Source organism: Cornus florida, unplaced genomic scaffold, assembly GCF_030987335.1.
Source record: "Cornus florida cultivar Cherokee Brave unplaced genomic scaffold, ASM3098733v1 CherokeeBrave_3.0.0_Hap2_Chr05, whole genome shotgun sequence".
Lineage (NCBI taxonomy): Eukaryota > Viridiplantae > Streptophyta > Magnoliopsida > Cornales > Cornaceae > Cornus > Cornus florida.
This window is the reverse complement of record NW_026775575.1, coordinates 96,951,712-96,974,051: the sequence shown is the minus strand read 5'-3', so window position 1 is coordinate 96,974,051 and position 22,340 is coordinate 96,951,712. Positions and strand designations below refer to the sequence as shown.

Below are 22,340 nucleotides of genomic sequence, written 5' to 3'. Positions count from 1 at the left end.
TATCATCCAGGCAAGGCAAATGTGGTAGTAGATGCCTTAAGCCAGAAATCTCATGGGACTCTGGCCTGTTTGGCTATTCGGAAGTGGACGGTGCTTAAGGATTTGGCAGAGATGGGATTGCATTGTTTTGATGACGATGTATACAGTGAGCCAGTATTCTTGTTTAGTCTTGTGGCTCAACCTACTCTTATTGTACGAGTGATTGAGTCACAGAGACAGGACTCGGATTTAGATGTCATTCACGCTTTGATCTCTAGTGGTGAGACAGTGAAAGATTGGGCCTTGCATGCAGATGGAGGTCTACGGTTCAGGGGTTTATTGGTGGTTCCCACGGTTTGTCGTGAGGACGTCTTACGGGAGTTTCACACTTCCCGTTTTGCAGTTCATCCAGGTGGTACCAAGATGTATCATAATTTGAGACGTCAATATTGGTGGAACGGGCTGAAGAAAGATGTTGCTCAGTTTATGGCTAAGTGCCTTACCTGTCAGCAGGTGAAGGACGAGCATCAAAGACCAGCTGGTTTGTTGCAACCATTACCTATAACGCAGTGGAAATGGGAACATATTACTATGGATTTTGTGACAGGTCTTCCAAGGTCACGGAGGGGCAATGAAACAGTATGGGTCATCATTGACAGGTTGACCAAGACGGCTCATTTTTTGCCTATTAAGGCAACAGATGATGCAGAAAAGCTTGGTGTACTTTATGTGAAGGAGATTGTAAGGTTGTATGGAGTTTCAGTAACTATTGTCTCAGATAGGGATACCAAGTTTACTTCGAAGTTCTGGGAAGGACTTCAAACAGCGTTTGGTTCAGCGTTGCATCTCAGTACGGCATTCCATCCACAGACAGACGGCCAGTCGAAGCGTACTATCCAGATCTTGGAGGATATGCTTAGGGCATGTGTGCTTGATTTAAGAGGTAGTTGGGAGGATCACCTTCCGCTTATTGAGTTTGCCTACAACAATAGTTTTCAGGCGAGCATTCAGATGGCTCCATTTGAGGCGTTGTATAGTAGACCTTGTAGGTCTCCTGTTTGTTGGACTGAGGTGAGTAAAACCTCCGCCTTAGGACCCGACATAATACTCGAGACTACTGAGAAGATTAAGCTGATTAGACAGAGGTTATTTACAGTTCAGAGCCGACAGAAGAGTTATACGGATAAGTGGAGACGGCCGTTATCTTTTGAGGTGGGAGACCTTGTTTTTCTACGGGTTTCTCCACGGAAAAGATTGATGAGATTTGGGAAAAGTGGCAAGTTGTCGATTCATTGGACCGTTTGAGATTTTGGATCGTGTAGGAGATGTTGCCTATAGACTTGCTTTGCCACCACAGATGGACAAAGTCCACAATGTCTTCCATGTATCGATGTTACGAAAGTACGAGCTGGATCCATCTCACATTTTGAGTTGGGTTGATGTAGACATTGCTGAGGATGTTTCCTACGAGGAATGACCAATTCAGATCCTTGACACACAACAGAAGGTGTTGAGGAACACCACGATACCAATAGTGAAAGTTCTTTGGAGACACCAAGGAGTTGAGGAGGCTACTTGGGAGCTCAAATAGGAGGTTTGCTCCAAGTATCCAGAGTTGTTTTCTCCCTCAGGTATGGCTTGATTTCGGGGACGAAATCTTTTAAAGTTGGGGGAGCCCACTCTTATAATAAATGACCAAGACTTTTTTTTTTTTTTTTTCTTTCTTCATTCAGTTTTCCTCCTCTGTTCGCGACAGTTCTCTCTCTTACTGGTTCTGTTTTGTTTTTTCTTTTTCTTTTCCACATCAATTAAGCTTGATCTCTCCTTCACTACATAGTAATTTTGAGAGCCGTTTGTGGCTATTCGAAGCCCACGATGAGATCTACACGTTGATAGGAGCAATTCCTTGATTGGTGCACTATAGGAGATTCGAAATCCTAAGGTTTGAGGTGAAAAAATTGTGGGTTTTGCTTAAAAGTGAGGTAGTGGTCTCTAATTCCTACAATCTTGTTCCTTTGTGAGTTAATTGTTCTTCATTAGTGTCCTAGTATGCTAAATTGTGATGATTGTTCCTTTGTGAATTAATTTTTTCTTGATTAGTATCCTATTAGTATTCTAGCATGCTATATTGTGATAATTGTTCCTTAAAGTGACTTGATTGTATATATAAAACATGTGAGAAGGTGTATTTAATTGAATTATAATGTGTATTTAATTGAATAGTATGAAAAAAAAATAATAATAATAATAATAAAATGAAAGAAAATAAAATAAAAACATGCTTAATGTCTTAGTTTTCTATGCCAATTAATTTGTCAGAAATTTATGTGAAAGCTTGTTAATTGTGTGTTAAAAATTCTCTCCATTTCCATTTATGCACACAAGCATTGGGCATGAAAGAAAAAGGAAAGTGTTTTGAAATGAAATTAAAAGGGCATTTTAGGGAGAATTTGATGAAACGGTTTTTGAGAAAAATTCGGTCGCCGCAGAGTCACCAAAGGGCCGGTGTGTTTAAATAGCCTAGAGGGAACTAGGGAGATTGCCTTAGCATGGTTGAGCTATCTGGGCCCCAAATGACGCTGCAGAGGTACCAAAGGTCAAGGACAGTAGCCAATCCTTCTCTCGTGTTGCTGCGAAGTCACCAAAGGGCAGGTTATATTAACAGTTTGTGAAGTGATGATGTTTTCTGAAAATGGGGAGTGTCATGCATAACATTGCATTCATGGCACGAAATTTATTTGCTTTGAACTTAGAATTGATATTATGTTTTCCTGGCTTTGCATGACCCTAAATTTCTATTGTCCTATTCCTTGTTTGGATTCACGGGGACACAAGAGGTGTGTCTTAGGCACCACCTACTGAGCAATTTTGCTCACCCCTTTCATTTAACATTTTTTTTCAGGAAACGGGAAAGAAGTGGCGGATGACATTCTACCACCGACTTACTATGGATTAGGAGCTTCTTTTGTTGTTTTTGTACTTAGGTCTCACTATTTTTGTAAGAATAAGCATAATGTATTTTGTACGACGACTTATGGACTTTTCATATTTTAATTACACCTATGGGCTATAACTTTTGTATAAGCTGTCTAAATGTTGCAAAATATGGACATTTGATATTAATCTTGTAATTTGGGACTGTAAATATGATATTTGAATGATATAGTAAGTGGTTGTACCACTATGGAATGTATCATATGATATTTGTATTGGGACAGGTTAAAAATGCATTTAAACAGGTTGTTGTAGGACAATTTTTAGCGGAGGTCATACCGAATTTTTTTTTATAAAAATTTTGGTATCATTTAGAGTCGTTACACTAGGTATACATGTAATAACCCTAGTTTTCAAAAGGATAAGATTGGAATTTAAATTTTGTTCTATGTGCAATTTTCTTTTGATTTTGTGGCTAGGTGCTTATGTGTCAAATTGTTTTTGTGTTTGATTTTATTTTAAATTAAGTGTTTGTTTTATTTTGTGGATTTAAATAGATTGTTTTCTTTACTTGTATTTTTAATTGATTTAATTGATAAATTGTTATTTAATTGACTTGTTTGATTATTTCTTTGTATTTTTGTTTTCTTTAATTAAATTAAATAGTTTTTTAATCGTGTAAATGTTTTATTGGTTTTTGAATGGAATTAATTGGATTAATGGAATATTCCTAGTTGTAATGGAAAAATAGGGTTTAGTCTCTTACTATCTCACGCCGACTAAACTGGGCCTCAACTAGGTTTTCTATGGTGGATTAAGATTAGGCTTAGGGTTTTGATTAGTGCCTATATATATACTGTAGTATGTCTTCAAAAAGGGTTGAGAACCCTATATACGTACAGTGTTGATAGAGAGAAAAACAGAGAGAGTAATAGAGAATTACAGGGAGAATTACTGAGAGAGATAAAGGGAGGAAGTCTAGGGTTTTGCCTTAGGCTAGGGCTGAACCAAGGAGGAGGTGGAGCAGAGGTTGGCTTGTGGGTAAAACCAAGAGCAACAGAGGTGGAACGGTCGTCGGAGATTTTATCGGAAAATTCAGAGACGGTTAAGGCAAGTTCATTTCTGTCTCTTTCCCCTTGGCCTGTGTTCTGTGCACTCTTAGATGGTCTCTAGGATGTTAATTAAATATTAATTGAGCTTTTGCATGCCTATTATATGCCAAATTAATCATCTGTATATGTTTACAATATGTCTGAAGTTTTCCTCGCACCTCTGTTTTCCGTTGTTAGTTTTAAAGCATGAAACTGTTTTTATTTTAATCATTGTTGTGGTACTTACTGTTGTAAACTAAGTACTGGGACATCATTGTATAAATATTAGACTGTTAAAATTAGTCTTAAGGAAGAACAGAAGGGTAGGAAGAGGCCAGAGATGAAGCAGATGATTCAAAACGAAGCAGGAAGCGGAACAGTAGGCTCAAAGGAGGAGAGAGCCGGCTCCAGGAAGTTGGAGCTGGCTCCCCCCTTCATAGAGGCGGCTCCAAGGGATAAAGGAGCCGGCTTTAAAGTGTTTTGAGCCTGCTCCAAGATTTTAGAGCAGGCTCCTTTGGTTGTGTGGTGTTTGGACGTGTTTGGGGCACTGTATGGACACTGTTTGGGCGTTGTTTGGAATTTTACATGGTTTCAGGGACTAGAATGAAGATTCTAAAAGTACTTTTAATGGATTTTAATCCTTCTAATTGTATAATTTGGTCCATAGGGCAAATGGAATAAACCGTGTAAAAATAAGCAAATTAGTACGCTACTAACGGATAAGAAAGACTAAATTGCTAAATCTTGTTTTAAAAAATTTAACAGATTGTAGCATGGACTCTAAACATGATATTGGGCTATACTAGAGCCACATTAAATAAATTAATGGTTTGGTACTCTTGGATTTAACCGTAGGAAAGTATACAGCGGTGCCGGCTGTTAACGGATGGAAGGGGTTTAATTGCCTAATTTAATTTTAGCAATTTAATGGATTATCACAAATCTTATTTTGGTTGCATGCGGGGTCATTTATATATCATGTTTGATCTATGCATACCTTGGATGTTAATTGTTGGAAATATTAATTCTATACTGCGATACATGGAATTAAGCTAGGGATTGTAACTATTGTAATATTAAGCACTACACAACAATTATTGGGATTAGGGTTTGGACTTAAATTGCAGAATTGGTAAATTACATTCTGTTAGTTACGTGGATGTATATTAGAATTTTAATTGATGATTTTATTATATCTTGTCTCATCAATTACATGGACGAATTTTGGATTTGAACTTGACGAATTTAGTAAACTTTGTCTTGTTTAATTATATGGATGGATTCTGGATTTTAACTTGATGAAATATTAAACTTTGTCTCATTAATTACATGGACGGATTTTGGATTTTAACTTGACGAATTAGTAAACTTTGTCTTGTTTAATTACATGGATGGATTCTGAATTTTTAGTTGATGACTTGTTTAAATTTTGTGTTTATCAACTATATGGATACTGCGGACTTATTTGATGTACTGCTTATAATGTTGCATCATTTACGGATCATATGCATGGTATGTACCGGTATGGGACGGTGACATACGGAGGGATGGATTAGATCAAAACACTAATTCCAACCCATTCATACATACGGAATGGATTAACTAAAACCGTTAAATCCTACATGGTTTCATGTCCTGTCAACTAAAACAGTTGAACGACATACTGGATGGTTGTTTATATTTCTGCATTAGGATGGATAGGGTTTTAACTAAAACGTTTAAATCCTGATTATATGTTGTGTCTTGACCAATGAACTATTGACCGGCACAACATTGTATTTGGAAGGAACTTATATATATAATTGGAGTAGGGATTTAATTAAAACATTTAAATCCTAATTTTATGTCGTGTCATGGCAACGAATCAGTTGAGCGGCACTACATTGGTTTGGATGGGAATTTATAAATATAAATTATGGTACCGCGATTTGAGCTTGAGTCTCATAGTCGACGGTTAGGGTGCGTATATGCAGTAGGATGCGTAGCTAGCTATGTTGGTTGAGGTATACCCTGTTAGGCTTAGGTAGTCATGCCCACTCAGGTGCGTATTGCATGTTACCTTCTATTCAGGTTAAGACCCTCAGCATAGTTAGTGAGAGTCCTGTAGTGTGGATATATATTTATCTATTACGGACTATATAGATATGTTTGAGACGTCTAGGATGTATCTGCGTATCGGGTCTCTGTTTGGATTGTAGTTAGGATAGAACTTGTTCGTGGGCCCTACCCACTATTATTTTTCAGGTAACGGATGGTTCCAGGTCTTAAAGCTTGTTCGTGCTGAGCAGAGACGACTACTCATTCTACCGACGATGTAGGGGGTTCTTCATGGTTTAGCAGTGGACTTCTTTTTAGTTGTTCGCTTTCCAGTATTAGTTTTGATTAGGGGTCCATCAGATGGATTCCCGAGTTGTATTAGAGTTGGAAAAGTTAGATGTATCAGACTAGTTCTTATTTATAAAATTTATTCTGAAGTTTTCAATAAAGGATTTTCATTTAGTTTCTTTCCAGCAAATTTTTATTTACTTATGTTTATCTTAATTATATTCTGTATTCGATTATTGCTAATTGATTTGATATCCTCGGGTAATCGGGCGTGGGCCTGGCCAACCCGCATCCGGAAATCCGGGGGTATCACAATACATGCCCACGTTATGTACGATTTGCATGTTATCTCTACTCAGGCTGAGACAGACCTATGGGCTAGTGAATGTCCTATAGTGTGTATATTATACATATATGGACTATTTTAGTTATTGTTGAGATATTTAGGATATGTATGCATATCGGGTCTCTGTATGGATTGTAGCAGGGTAGATCTTGCTCATGGGTCTAACCCACTCTTATTTTTCAGGTGTTCGTTAGTTCCAAGCTTAGAGCTTGATCGTGCTGAGCAGAGACAATCACTCACTCCTCCGATTACGTTGGATTTTCTTCCATGTTTTAGGTTCAGATTTTTATTTCAGTTCTTTACTTTCTATTGGGATTTTATTAGGGGTCCACTAGATGAATTTCCGAGTTGTACGGATTGGAGGTTTTGAAAAGTTTGGATTATATTAATTTATAACTTTTGAGGATTTTATATATAGAATTCTTTTCAGCCTTTATTATTTATTTCTTAATTCTTTTTGTAATCCTGCTTGTTTACATATTAATTGTCTGGTATCCCTCGGATTTGTGCTCGGACTTGATCACCCGTGGCTCTAGAATCGAGGGGTATCACACCTTTTTCTTCGAATGATCTTCAAATATAGTAACTTTGAACAACTTCCCAATTCTATAGTCGCTGTCGAACTTGATAACTTGCAGAACAAGTAATTTGAATTACAACTCGACTTGGACTTGTTTTGTTTATGATAATTGCCAAAAATAAAGTAATAACTCACAATCTCTCACTTTGGTAATTTCGTGACAAAACTCTAAAAATAATTTTCGCAATCTACCCAAAGCAGAAAAGTAAATTACATTTATTATTAAAAGGTAAAACATGAAATATGACCACCATTCTTCTGGGATACAAGGTTTAACCTGATTCCTGCACACTATCAAGCAACAACTACCGGTGAAGTTTAATAAATAAAAATTTATAAAAACTCCCCCTTAAGTATATCTCCAAAAAAAAAAAACTCTATTTTTGTTCCCCCCCCCCCCCCTACTACCTTACTGTGGTATCCTTACTACCTTACTGTGTTATCTCCCACTTTTTGTAACAAATTGACAAAACACAGCAGATAAACAAGAGTATAGAAAAAACATATTCCAAATAAAGCATATTGAAGTCATAGAAAGCATATTCCAAGAATATCAAAAACTAATGACAAGGTGATCAACAATCAAACAAAACATGATGTCATGATGCATGAAAAAATAACATTAAAAGCAGCATCATATCTCCTCAACCACTCAGAGAAATAAACATCATTTTTAGTCTCCACCACTCTCATCCTCATCCTCATCTGTATACTCATCCCCTTCTTCATCTTCTTCCTCATTTTCAGTTTTCAGAGACGGATCTGGAGGTGCAGGCTTGTATACATCCTCATCCGGAACTCCTGATAGCTGTCCTCGCAGTTGAGTCATCTGTAGTTTGAGATCTCGAATCTCAACCATCATCCTATCAAATAAAGAATTCTGACGCTGAAGTAGATGAGAATACATGACGTTGGCATCTGCTCTTGTGAAATGTCCTTTTGGAGGAAATAGTTGAGTAATCTCTGAAATCTGTGATAACCCTTCATCAACAGTTCTCCTAACTTTTCTAGCATTCTCCCAAGCAGCCTTTAACTTGTTCAAAGCACGAGGATCCAATTCAGTCATGATAGGCTTATAATAAGCCCTTGAAGGAATCTGCACAGTCTTCTTTTTAAGAATTTCCATAATGATCATTGGAAATGGCAAAGAATATTTGCGAGAATTTTTCTTGTAATGAGCTATCATAAGCTGCACAATAAAATCTGCAAGCAAAATAGTCTCATTAAAGCATCTCCAATGCTTTTTCATTTTGAGCTCTCAAACTCATAATTTGAGAGATGGGTAAAAAAAGCTACTCCAATGGCCTTTCATTTGGCCTCTTAAAATTTGAAAATCTCAAAATTTCTCTCAAATATAAGAGCTGCCATTTGGCATCTAACACCAACCCCCTCCCCCCCCCCCCCCCTTCCCCTACACATATATAATTTCAATCCCCCCCCCCCAACACGTATATAATTTCAACCCAAATTCGTCTATATATATATATATATTTAAAAAAGAACATAAAAAATTTCACCAAATAGGATTTATTTTGCAAAACAAGAATTACAGACCTTGATTAGTTGATTTAGGAAAAAAAAATTAAAACAAAACCCATACATACAATTTAGCAGTTGCAGAGAGAGAGAGGCCAAGCTTGAGGGTTGAGAGAGCAGCTGAAGCTTGCGAACTGCGAACCCGAACTAGAACAGCAGGTGATGTAAACTGAAAGATATAGGTTTTTGAACAATCTGAAATGATATGCCGATATGGGTTTTGATCTTTTAATTCTTGCAGACAGATAGATAAACTGAAATATATGGGTTTTCAACTTTTGATTCTTGTAGATTTTCTAGTTTACAGTTGCAGAAAGAGATAGAGAGAGAGTGGGAGCTCAAAGTTGAGAACGAGAATAGATATGGAGGCGATTGGGGAGGCTGAAATGATTTGCCCTAAATATATATATGTATATTTAATAATAATATACTCAAATATATATAATATACATATATATATATATATAAAATATATATGAATTTCTGAAAAAGAAAAAAAAATTATATAACAATATAATCAAATATATAAATTTATACATATATATATATATATATATATATATATATATATATATATATATATATATTGGTCCTTTTTTTACCAGATATTTTAGATTTTTGTTTATCTTTAATTAGGTTTAATTTTACTTTCCTTCTGATGTCTACAACTTGATTTGGAATGTGCCTCATATTAATATTACTGATACAAATATGAATGGTGAGAATGGTAATTAAAAAAGAATGGTGGTTATGTGAAAAAATAGCATTTTGCATTAAATGCACTATTGGAGCAGAATTGCTAAAATGTAGCATTTTGACACTGTAGCACCTGTCAAAATATAGATTTGGCAACTGGAAATAACTTTTAGCATTGGATATGCTCTTATTAGTAAGAAAATAAAGCACTTGTGCTCGCTCAAGAGGTAGTTGTTCATCATTCTTTCCAAGGTAGCCCAAATTTGCCATAGCAAGCAAGTTGAAGAAAGCAGCTTCATCTGTTAGAAATCTAGTTGGAATACTATCTTGGTTTAAAGAGGAGTTCGGCACACAAATCTTTGGAACAATTCGGGAAAAAGCAGAACCCGTGACTATCAAAGACAAAGTATGGCTATCCAACTGACGACTGTCCTGAAGACCAAGGATAGTCTCAATATCCTACTCATCAACAGTATAATCAACTCCAAACAAAGTGATAATGAAGTAGGAGCCATGAACTGTAACGACCCTGGATTTTTCAACCCAGTGTCCTGTGATGAACCAAAGATTGACCCGATAACAGATCTAGATGCAGAAACAAAAGAAACAAGACAATGGTTTCTTAAGGCATAACACACCTTTAACTCCCTAAGATGACCTTCCATGAGGTCACGGAACCCAAAGGAATAACCGGAGCGAAAGCTAGAATGAAAAGGTCACTTGGTACCCATGGCACCAATGACAACCAAAGGAACAAGATCTAGTTCAAACTAGACCATGTACGTCATTAAATGGCTCAAGCAAGATCAACAAGGTCCTGTGGGAACAAACAAATGAAGTTAACCTGTCTAGTCAACAAACCAAACAAAACCCACAAGGCAGCTCCATTTCGGTCGACCGAAATGGAGCTTCGATCTACCGAAATGAGCCAGGAAAAGAAGGGGAAATGAGCCTTCATTTCGGTCGAACGAAATGACAAACCGATCGACCGGTTTGTGGCTCGAGATGAAAAATGGCTACTAAAATTGACAAAACACTGTTCAAATCAAATTGAACAAAGAATCGGTCGACCAAAACAAGCCATCGATCGACCGAAACAAGTCAAAAAACTAAAAATCAAGCCTGCTATGCACCAAGGCTGAAATGAATTCCTAAGTTTCATTTGAATCCCCTATGGCATAATCAATTTACATTATATGCTAATGTGTGATGATTGAACATACACGCAAGTGTAATATGACATTTTAAACATGCTACAATGGCCTACGGCCTCATTACATTTCATTTACAAGATTTGATATACCAAACCTTCAAAGGTAGGAAAATTACATTTTTAGACAAAATCTAACGTCAGATGAGTACAAGTGCAATAATAAACATGCTTAGCCCTTGGCCTCATGTCATACATGTCAATTACATAACAAAAAGGTGTACTTATGTACACTTTACACATTTAGAAAAAAATTACAAGTCTTGTCATACAAGCTACAAATAGGATTTCATGCCAACATTTTCATGAAAATGATACTTCAAGTCTACGAAACTTCCGTGGCGTAGTATGCATCCCAAATCAAGGTCCTTGTACCTGAAAAATGTCCCCACTACGTGGGTGAGTAACATAAAGCTACTCGTAGGAGATGAGCATGCATCGACCTAGCATTTTACAATTATATCACCTTAAGGTGAAACATGTTAAAGGGGCTCATACCACCTAACGTCTATGTCAAAGTGAGACTCAGGGATCATCCTAAACTACTCATGCAATTGAAATGAACAACGACATGCAAGTATACATGCTCAAGTACACTAAGTCATGTTAAACAAGTTATGCATTGTCTAAGCATGCATATACAAACATACAATTAACATGGAAAACTCATGAATCAAGCAGACAGGCACAAGTATACTAAGCTAAATGAATTACGCATAAGACAAGCATACACGACACAAGTATACATAATGAAGTCCGATTGCACAAATCAAACATGCAATGCTTAAGTATACTAATTAGGGTTTAGATACACAACCAAGGATACAAGTTCAAGTATACTAAATGAGATCTAAATACACAAAACAAGTATACAGTTTCAAGTATACTTATTATGATCTAAATATACAAAACAAGTATACAGTTTCAAGTATACTAATTAAGATCTAAATACAAGAAGCAAGTATACAGTTTCAAGTATACAAAATAGGATTCAAATATCCAAAGTAAGCATCAATTCTCAAGCTACAAGTAATCCATGATTAACAACTTGAAATTTAATGCTAAATCAAATAGTGGAAAGACTAGGATCTTTGGCTGCAGACCAATCAAGCTATTCCGGGTTACTAGCCCGCAAGGTACTACCTAGTACGCACATGTATAAGTTACTTCGGGTAATTACGACCCACAAGGTACTACCTACTGCGCACTTCATATGACTTAGGAAACTCACGAATCCGTACTAGCCATCATATGAACATGATCCTTACAAGCCTCCAAAAATAATAAATCTAAAACTTATGCAAAATCAATAAGTTAAACCAAACTTATACATTTTAAATAATGTCTAAGAATCAATTTACATACACAAGTAAGGTTAAATCCACATAAATCATATCCTAGAGTTCAAGTCTACAATAACATTCACAATGTCGAATCTTCAGTGTGCGCTTCGTTACATGCTATGACAATTTCATTTCAATATTAAAATGCAATCTCATTCAAATGATCCCAAACTTAAATATGTTAAACAACATGGTATGGTCACTACACAAACTAACTCAAAAATTACTTTGGATCATTGAGACAACAAAATAGAGTTTAATTGCAACATGGTAATTAAATCTCTAGATTTTCTAAAACAACCCCAAATGGCCCCAAATTGATATATACAAGTGAACAAGCCCAAATCACTACCATTATCAAGTTATAAACTCAATCAAACTAATGGAACCATTAATTAGATTTTTAATTAATTCGTTTAATTCAAAATCTCTAAATTTTTAAACTTATCCAAATGCTCTCAATTTAACATGGTTAGAGAACATGCCAAGGCCTAGTTTAATCTCACATTACAAGTTGATTTCATGTTTGTTTCAACTATGTGAATTAAACTTTCATAAAAGATAAATATTAAATAAGTTTTGCAATTCTTATTCAAATGCTCCAAATTTAATATATATTACTCAATATCAAGGTCTAATTTCTTAGCATGCCACAATTCAATTCTAAGCCACATATATCCATTAGAATTAAATCCTATACAAGAAATTAATTAAATTAAATTCTAGGATTTATACAAAGCATGCATACAAGTTGTATAAGTTCATAAAATAATCAATACAATACATATATAATCCTAATACATCCCCTACCTCAATTTGAGATGAAAATCTCAAAGGCCACCAAAATGGAACCGCTCCGAATCCGACGAAACTCCTAGGTTTTATCAGGGACAATACGATCTACATGAACCCCCAAAAAGCCCCATCAAAATCATTACTTGACTTCAAATCCAAACTCAAGAAATGGACAAAACGAGATTCCAATCGGTGGAATCGAAGGCCTTGCCAAGGCGAACATAAAACACTAAGGCACGATAACATTTCACTCGAGGGAAATGGCCGAAAAAAGAAGAAAAAGGGTGGCAGCCCCTTGGCAGCCATGGCTGCCGGCCAAGAGAGAGGAGAGAGAGAAGAAAATCTGATTTTTTCTCTATTTATAGAAAATTTCAAAAAGTGCCCCGAACGGGCCCCGCCGGGTCCGAAAAAGTAGAATTTGAGCAAACGCGCTCAAACAGCAAAACTCCATGAACAAAAAAGATTCAAAATGATAAAATATGAATAACGGAAGAAATGGCGTCAAAAACTGAGTCCCGAGCAGAGAGTTATGCCCCGAACAAGTTTGGCGGCAACCGGGGCCAGAAACCCTAAAATTGGAGGAAAACGACCAAAAGGAAATTCTAAAAGTACACAACTCGATGAAATGTGAAAATGAATCCCGTACGAGGATCCAGGCTCCAGACGAGATATTTTGCAATAACTTTCGTTAATTGCACAATGGCCCCTACAAAAAGGGTTAACCGCGAAACTGCCCTAGAATGAAAATATCTTCCAAAAGATATTTTCTTAGATACCCCTGAAATAAAATGTCTTCAAAAGATATTTATGAAAAACACCCCAAGAAAAGAAAAAGATTCTAAAAAACTATGCATCCATGCCCCTATGAACACCGGGAGCAACCAGAGTACTTTTTTATAAAAGTAAATATACGTATTTCGTGGAACCCACTTAGAATGAAGATACGTGAAGTCAAAAACCAACTCCGAACACAATGAGTGAGGTTATGCCAACAAGTGACAAACAGGGAAAAGACAGAATAGGGAAAAAGACAAAATAAGGAAAAGGACGAAAAGTGAATAGTGTCGAAAAACGAAAAATGTGGAAATGACTCGGTCCTTAGAGGAAGTTGTCAATCCAAAGGAAAGAGTCTCAGAAACCATTTTTGAGCACTCGAGACGACACTAAGTGACGAGAAACTGAATTCAGAAAAGAAATTTCAACGAAAAAAATTCATCGATAAAATTCTGAGGAAAAAGAAAAGGAAGAAAATGATTGGGTCATTACATGAACTTCACGGATATTAGCATAGAAATAGCCAATCATATCCGGACAATAATAGCCTTTGCTAAGCTTAGTGAAGTAAAGCCAATTATGCGACTTGATGTAGTTTACTACCTTACATCCTGCTGTGTCTTGAAATTTCTGAAGATTAACATTCCTCTCTGTCTTTATAGGACCATCCTGGTCAACAGAGAGATACATTTTCTAAGCTTCTTCATTGTAAAAATGGGACTCAATAAATTCAATCTTACCAGTACTAGAAACTGATGGATATCCCATTGGAGCCATGCTAGGTGCTTGTGAACCAACTTAAGGTTCTTGGATGGAGATGCCCGTTCAGGACCTTTTTGGAGGTCTTGGATTTGCAATTCCTTTCCCTTTTGCTTCCTTAGTCAATTTAGGAGCCATGTTTTTCAGAAAAGATTACACTTTAAAACTTGTGATTCTTTTAAGAATTTTATCAAATACTTGGTGTACAACCCTAAAAGTGTTTATAAAACAATTTGATTCAATCTTCAATCCTCCCAAAAATCAATCAACCAAAGCAATTTGGTATCCCCCAAACACAATGAAGCTTCAATCTCTTCAATTAATCCAAAAGATTAACCAATCCTCAAAGTTCTAATCCCAAACTCCATAAAACTCTTTCAAACCCATTTTTGAATTTCAATTCTTGATATAAGTTCTTCAATCTTTGTTGTCAATCTCTAATTATCATTTAATGATCAATGTTATGGCATGGAATGATGATAAAGATGTAATAAATATGATGTGTATCTATGTATTTGTATGATAGGGTAAAAGAGAACAAGAGAGTTAGAGAGATGTTGCAAACAAATAAGACTCAAAGCAGGTTTATAACCCAAAATCCCGAGCCCTTGAACCGGTTCAGCCTCCTTGAACCGGTTCAAGAAGGGCGAACTCTAAATGGCTTACAGCCTTAAACCGATTCAGCCCTATTGAACCGGTTCAACAAGGGCAGTCTTGAACACACTGTTGTTTTTTTTTTAAAAAAAAAAAAAACTTTTTCCAAATGATTCCAGAAATTATTCTAAAACATTGGTGAAAAACTACATCAACAAAAACTAACCAAAAACCTAAAAATCAAAATCTTTTTGAATTTTCCAAATTTTTCATCTTTTTTTCTTTATTTTTTATTTATTTATTATTATTAAAACTAAAATCTAAATCACCAACCATTAAAATCATCGAGTCAACACATGATTCAAAACCCTTTCAAAGAATTTTTTAAAAATATCTTAAAGAACAAAAATTTGACTCCACAGATTCTTTAAATAATTTCAAATCTCAGAAAGTAATCACAACATGAAATCAAACTTGCAAATTTTACTGAAAAATTTAGAAATTAATCTAGCAAGTTCATATGTGTGTGTGAAATCCAATCTAATCCATTTTCAGTTGAATTTCAACTGATCATTGTCTAAACCTTATTGATCGAAAAGTATCAAGATAAAATTATTTTGAGTAATTTTTTATAAGCAAGGTGGATTTCACTCTAAGGAGTAGTCAGCAATTCCCCAACTCAACTTATCTATACTTTTAACTTTAATTCACAGTTTAATGGGAGCTTTCGATCAAATCTCATTAAGTAGCCTTTTCCTTAGCAAGTATTTAGCAACTTTCATTTTTTTAAACTGAATATTTTTCATTTTTTTTAAGCTCCTCTTTTTTAGACAATAACCTTTATAATTTTTGTGAACAATAAACCTTAGTCAATAAATCAAAAGATTTTCAACTAAATTTGTCAAAGATGGACTAGTGCACAAAAGTCTATGAACTTATACTACGTTTGGTATGCATAAATGGAATGGAATGAAATTTAGAATGGAATGAGAATGAGAATGGAATGGAATGGAATGGAATGAGTATTACTATTCTAATGTTTGGTGTGACACGGTGACTCATTATGGAATGGAATGATTATTACCATTTTATTGTTTGGTTGAGTATCATTAAATCTGGAAGGGAATGCCTTTTTTAAAAAATTCCTTTTTCATTGGAGGAAAGAAAAATAAAAAAAATTATAACAAAACCAACTCACCATGATTGAATATTTAATCTAAGAAATTGATGTAAAGGCTAAAAAATAATATATATATATATATATATATATATATATATATATATATATATTTAATGATATATCAATCTTAATAATATATAAAAAAAAATCGTGCACCATAAGTTTAACTCAAATAAAGTTAAGGAAATAAATAAATCATCAACCCAACAAAAAACCTAGTAATATTTCCAAGTACTTATGTAATTTTTTTTTTTTTAAATTTTTTTTATTGTAGATTTCTTGAAAATTCTAGTTTTGATAAAATTCTAATCAAGCAAGGTTCTCCAATCATCCAACATGAACTTAACTAAGGGTCCAAAAGTCAAACTACTCCACTTTTGGTTCCAAATGATTACACAAATGTTTCAACATAAAGATACAAAAAAAATAAATAAAAATAAAAAAATGATATACTCAAAAGATAAAAGAGATTTAATACCTACTTATCAAAAATAAATAAACAAAGAAATTAATACTTCTAATTTGGTTGAAAGTTCTGCAACTTTTTTGTCAATGGCAACTCTAGGTATATTCAGAAGAGAGGGAAGATGAAAGACCTTTATCACGTCTAATAAAGAAGTCGATAAATATGAAAAATGGAATGTGAAAGATTTTTGGTGAATGCGATATATTTTTGCCTTATTGAATGTGACTAAGGGCTTATTGGGAATATTACAAAAATATTTTATCTTACTATGGAATGGAATGGCCATTCCATAGGTTTACTAATGGAATGGATTTTCATTCCCTGGAATGGATTTTCATTCTATTGGAATAGTCATTCCATTCCATTCCTGCACACCAAACAACTGAATAGTTGGAATGAGCATTCCATTATATTCCATTCCTGCACACCAAACGTAGCATTAAAAGATTCAAATCTTAAAATTCCCTAATCAATGCAAATCATCTTTCAATGTATAGATTACAAACCAAAAATCTATATTTATCCAAATTATCATGTATCTCGATTTGCATTCAAAAATAGATCATTAATTATTCAAAAAAAATTTCACATGTATATCAAGAAGATTATAATCAGAAATTCAAAACCCAAACAAGTGATCCAATGGCAACAAAATTTTATTTTAAGCACAAGCCATGATCACTGACTTTTGTAGGACTCAGTTTGAAGATGAAGTCCTTTTGGAAACTTGTTCCATGGACTCAACAGGTACATAATTGACAAAATCAGACTTTTTGATCCAAATAGTTCTCACTTTCATTTCATGAAAATCTTTTTCTTTCTTTGCCTCTTTCTTAGGCAAATTTTCAGCTTTAGAAATCGCAGGTGATACAACATTCTTTTTCTTAGAATGCACCTTTTTCTTAGCATGAGAATTTTTAGACTGATTTTCAGAAAAGTCTTTCTTTTTCCTATGAAGGCATGAGTTATACTTATGTCCATTCTTTCCACAAAAAGTGCAATGCAACAATTTAGGCACATAAGGTATATCAGAATGTGATGCATCAGGCAAACATGATTTAGGCATACTAGCAGGTTTAACAAAAATTGTTTTACCTTGATTACTAGAAGAACCTTTAACAAATCATAACTCTATTTTATTATTCACATCCTTACCCATGTTGATTATCTTATTCAAACTATTTTGACTCATATTAAACCCTTTCGGTTTATCTTTTTCAGATTTCAATTCAATTTCAAGATAATCATTTTTCAAAGCAAGACATTCCTTCAATGAGTTAGCAACACTTACCTTATCTTCAAGAATGATGATCTTCTTCTCAAGCTCAGTGATGATAGAATTGCTTTCAAAAGCTCTTCTTTTGCTGTCATCAATCTATTTTTTTAAATCTTCATTCTCTCCTATTGCTTGGATAAGCTCTTTTGTTAGTTTATTTATTACCTGTTTGACTTCAATGGTTTCTTTGACCATCTTTTTCAACCTTTCATCGTCCTTTTCAGTCTCTTCCACCTGTTCATCGTGAACTTCATTGTCTTCATTATCTGAAATATCAGAGTCAGATAAAGACATGACATGAGGACCTCTATCAAGAAAAGCGACATAAGAAAAATCATTGGTATCATCCAGAGGAGAATCATTATCACTTAAAGTAGAATTTTCTATCATTTTGTTCTTTCCTAGGACTAAGACAAACATTGGATGCATGACCTTTGCCACCACAATTCCAGCAAATGAATTCAATTTTTTTTTACTCTTCTACTTTCTTTTCATTAAACCTAAATTTTGACGTTTTGTCAAAATTTTTAGGATTAGCCATGTTGTTATTCATACTCTTCTATTGTCTTTACAAAATCTGACTGTATTGCCTTGACAAGAATGCTAGATCATCATCAGAGTTGTCATCCACAGAATTTTCAACCTGTGTAGATTTTAAAGCAAGATTTTTCTCCTTCTGACTTAAATCAAAGTTCAGCATCAATGAACCTACCATCTCATCTACTTTACTAATAGACAAGTCCTAGTGTTCAATGATGGTTTCAACTTTAATCTGGAATCTTTTAGGTAAAGACCTTAAGATTTTCTCACAAATTTTTTTATCACTAACTTTTTTACCTAAATGACGCAGTAGAAATTATTTCAAGAAGATTAGAATAAAAATAACTTCACAATATTCCCAAATTTATGAGAAAGTAACTGAATTTTGGATAACTTCACTTTTGAAGTTCCTTCATAAGTAACCTGCAAAATATCCCAAGCTTCTTTAACAGTTTTACAATCAGAAATTCTAGCATATTCAGATGGAACAACAGAATTAATAATTGAATATAAAGTTTTGCCATTAGCATCATTATGCTCAGTTTCAATATATAGCAGTAAAAGTAAAAGTATCTTTTAACTCTTTGACTATTTTACTATCCACAGTTGTATCGACTGTTATCGCCCAAGTTTTACCACCTGAATTTTGCAAATAGGCTCTCATCTTTGATTTCCAAAAATTGTAATTATCCCCTTCAAATAAAGGACCATGTTGACTAGAACCACCTCTTTCAACACATAAGACATGATTTTGAAAACAATTTTTGAAAAACAAAACAAAACTTTCCAGTAAAGATCAACTCAATGTGTAGAGATTGGCTCTGATACCAAATTGTAAGTCGTACGCAGCGAAATGTACTTAGAAAATTTTGATTATATTAAAACATATCTGTGTCTTTATCAACTTTACTTATTTTAGCAGTTTAAATAATTAATCACATGCAGATAAAATAAAGCAAAGTATAAAGTTAGAGATGACACCAGGATTTTAGCGAGGAAGCCCCAGTTGATAAAAAACGTCAACTATTATGGGAAAAAACCTCGTAGACTATACAGTCCAAAGTAAACCGATCCACTATGCTTGAAATAAAGTACACTGAACTTTGACTTTGGCTCACGTCCTATCGTTCTACCAAACACCAACTGCTGACAATAAACTGGCTTTGCGACTCCCCGTCCAACAACAACTTGACCTCAAGCTTAGGCTTAATATTCGTAGAAGAGTAGCAGGTAGATCAGACAACACTCCTCGAATGGTCCAACCCTTTCAAAGTGTGATCGTTTTCACTTTTATTCTTCAATTGTCTAAATTCGATATAGAAGTAAATCTGCTTTTGTCTGATTGATGTAGATGCAACTATATGATCACAATCAGGATTTGAACATCACAACTCTAACCTCACTAGGTGAATATGTGTGTGTTCTAGGAAGACAATAGAATCCTAAGGCTTTCTAAGAATAATGAATTTGTATAATAAAAGTCATACCTAAACCAATGTTTATGAAATGGTTTATATAGAGTATAGAATAACCTAGTCCCTCTGAAAATATAGAAAATTCATGCATAGGACTTGGTACAATTCTAAACCAATTGGAAAACAATTCAGGAAAAGGAAACTAAAAGTTATACTGTGAATAGGACTTCTTGAACCGGTTCAGAGGGGGCTGAACAGGTTCAAGATTGGCAGAGAGATTTTCGAAGCCAACCTTGAGCCCTTGAACCGGTTCAGAGGGGCTGAATCGGTTCAAGTTGTCCAGAATTTGATTTTGGTTCTGTTCAGCCTTAAAACATTGTATGTGGTAAGTCTAACCGTTATACAAAGTGAATGAATGTCCTAATCTGTTTAGAATTCTTTTTAAAGTGTTGTTCTTACCTTTTTCTTCGAATGATCTTCAAATATAGTAACTTTGAACAACTTCCCAGTTCTGTAGTCGCTATCAAACTTGATAACTTATAGAACAAGTAATTTGAATTACAACTCAACTTAGACTTGTTTTGTCTATGATAATTGCCAAAAATAAAATAATATCTCACAGTAATGTGTGTCCTTGGGATGAATTCGAAAATTTTCATGAATGTTTTAAAGCGAGAAGGGTGTTATATACAAAATATATACATGGTTGGAATTTTCTCCGTCTATATATATATGTGTGTGTGTGTGTGTGTGTGTGTGGTTGGATTGTATGATTTGAGGCAGTTTCTCACCAATTAAATATTCATAGTCTGAAAATAGTAAGTTGTATAATTTTATTTTTGAATTCAGAATGATTACTTCTGAGTGTAAGCGAGATGTAATTTAATCGTGTAGAGCAATATATAAACGGTGATTGATGATCTATTGAACACTCGTTATTAGATATGTGATATGTAAGCAATACTATATCGTAGAATTAAAAATGGTTGTTAAAACAATGTAGGCTCCAGATAAGGTGACAAATTTCAGTCTATTTACCAAAAAAAATTTACCATATATTTTAGTCGATAAAAAAAAAAAAAGAATTATGGTAACCTGTTGGTAATGGTTGTGTACCACATAAAATAATTCAATCATAAGCCCCCTAAGCAATCAACTCAGAAATTTACCTGCAAACATTAAGATTTTGTATAAATTAGGTTTTGGCTCAAGGATTAAGATAAAAATACTTACAAGTAATATAGATGGAATTAGTAGTTAATTAATTAATACCCTAATTTTCTTTGGTGCATAAAATATATAGAGCAATATGTACGTGGTCTCTATCAAACAGCCAAATGAGTTGATGGTGATGAGAAGAATGGTGTTACTGGACTTGAGGAATGCGTAGTATATCAAGAGCATGGCACTGAATAAGCCAATCACATAAGGAAGTGATTGGAACCCTTCAGTGGATTTCTTCTTGTAAATTTTATAGAACGTCGGTCTGCCATCAAAAAATTCAAAATTCAGTCCATATTTCTCATAAAAGGCTCATTGAAAAGATGATTAGCTTGAATCCCATTAAGCATGCAAGAGTGTTAAAACAGCCAAAGACTTACACTGGCGCAAGGAACACCAAGAAGCCGACGATGTTACCTGCAGCATCTGCAGAGAAAATTAATTAAAAATTATTAAATCTGCATGCATGTATCCACCATTAATCCTACTATGATATATATTACAAGGTTTGAATATATAAAGTTTGGAAAGAACATAAAAGTAAATACAAGCATGCATGCATGTTGTGCTTGCATAATATTGCATCCCTACTACATGAACTATTATGATGAGTTGAGATAAAATGTTTCTAGGTATTGTGTGTGTATATACATATACAAGGTGACAGATTCAAGGTGTATTAATTTGTACCTAGAAGGCCAAATGCAAAAGCCCCATTACTAGAGAGGAAAGACATCTCTTTTTTTTTTCTTTTTTTTTTTTCTTTTTTTTTTTTTTGAATGGTAAATTTAATTGAAAAAAACCCCAAAACATGGAAACATGGCCTTTGGCCCAAGCAAGTTACAGAGAAGCCCATATAAGTGGCCCAAAATAAATACAAAAAACATCTGTTGAACAGAAGAAGTTACAACTCCAGTGAGGCTCAGGAAACAGACCACCATTGGGGATTTTGATCCTCATTCAGTGGCCTAACAAAGCTAATCCGGCGGCATAGGAAGAGGTCGGATGAAAGATCTAGGAAGAACCCATTCATCCAAAACAAGTCTTGCATTGTGCAAGTCTTTAACAAAGAATGTCACTACAACAAATTTGGGTTCTTGCCACAAGACACTTCATAGCAAAAACTTTCAAATTTCGTGGTGAAAGTCTTTTAGCCACAAGAAATAGCTGGTGACTCGGTCGTGGGTGTAGGTCCGTCACAGAATGCCAATAACCACGACTAATAATTTTCGTGGCAAAATGTGGACCTTTTGCCACAAATTTGAACTCGTGGTAAAATA

The 22,340-nt window shown here is 34.6% G+C and overlaps 1 pseudogene; it reads right to left on the bottom strand.

Annotated features, from left to right (window-relative positions):
• LOC132309796 (bidirectional sugar transporter SWEET15-like) overlaps window positions 1–21,796 on the bottom strand; it is a 95,719-nt pseudogene extending 73,923 nt beyond the window's left edge.
• Between the last annotated feature and the right edge of the window lie 544 nt (window positions 21,797–22,340).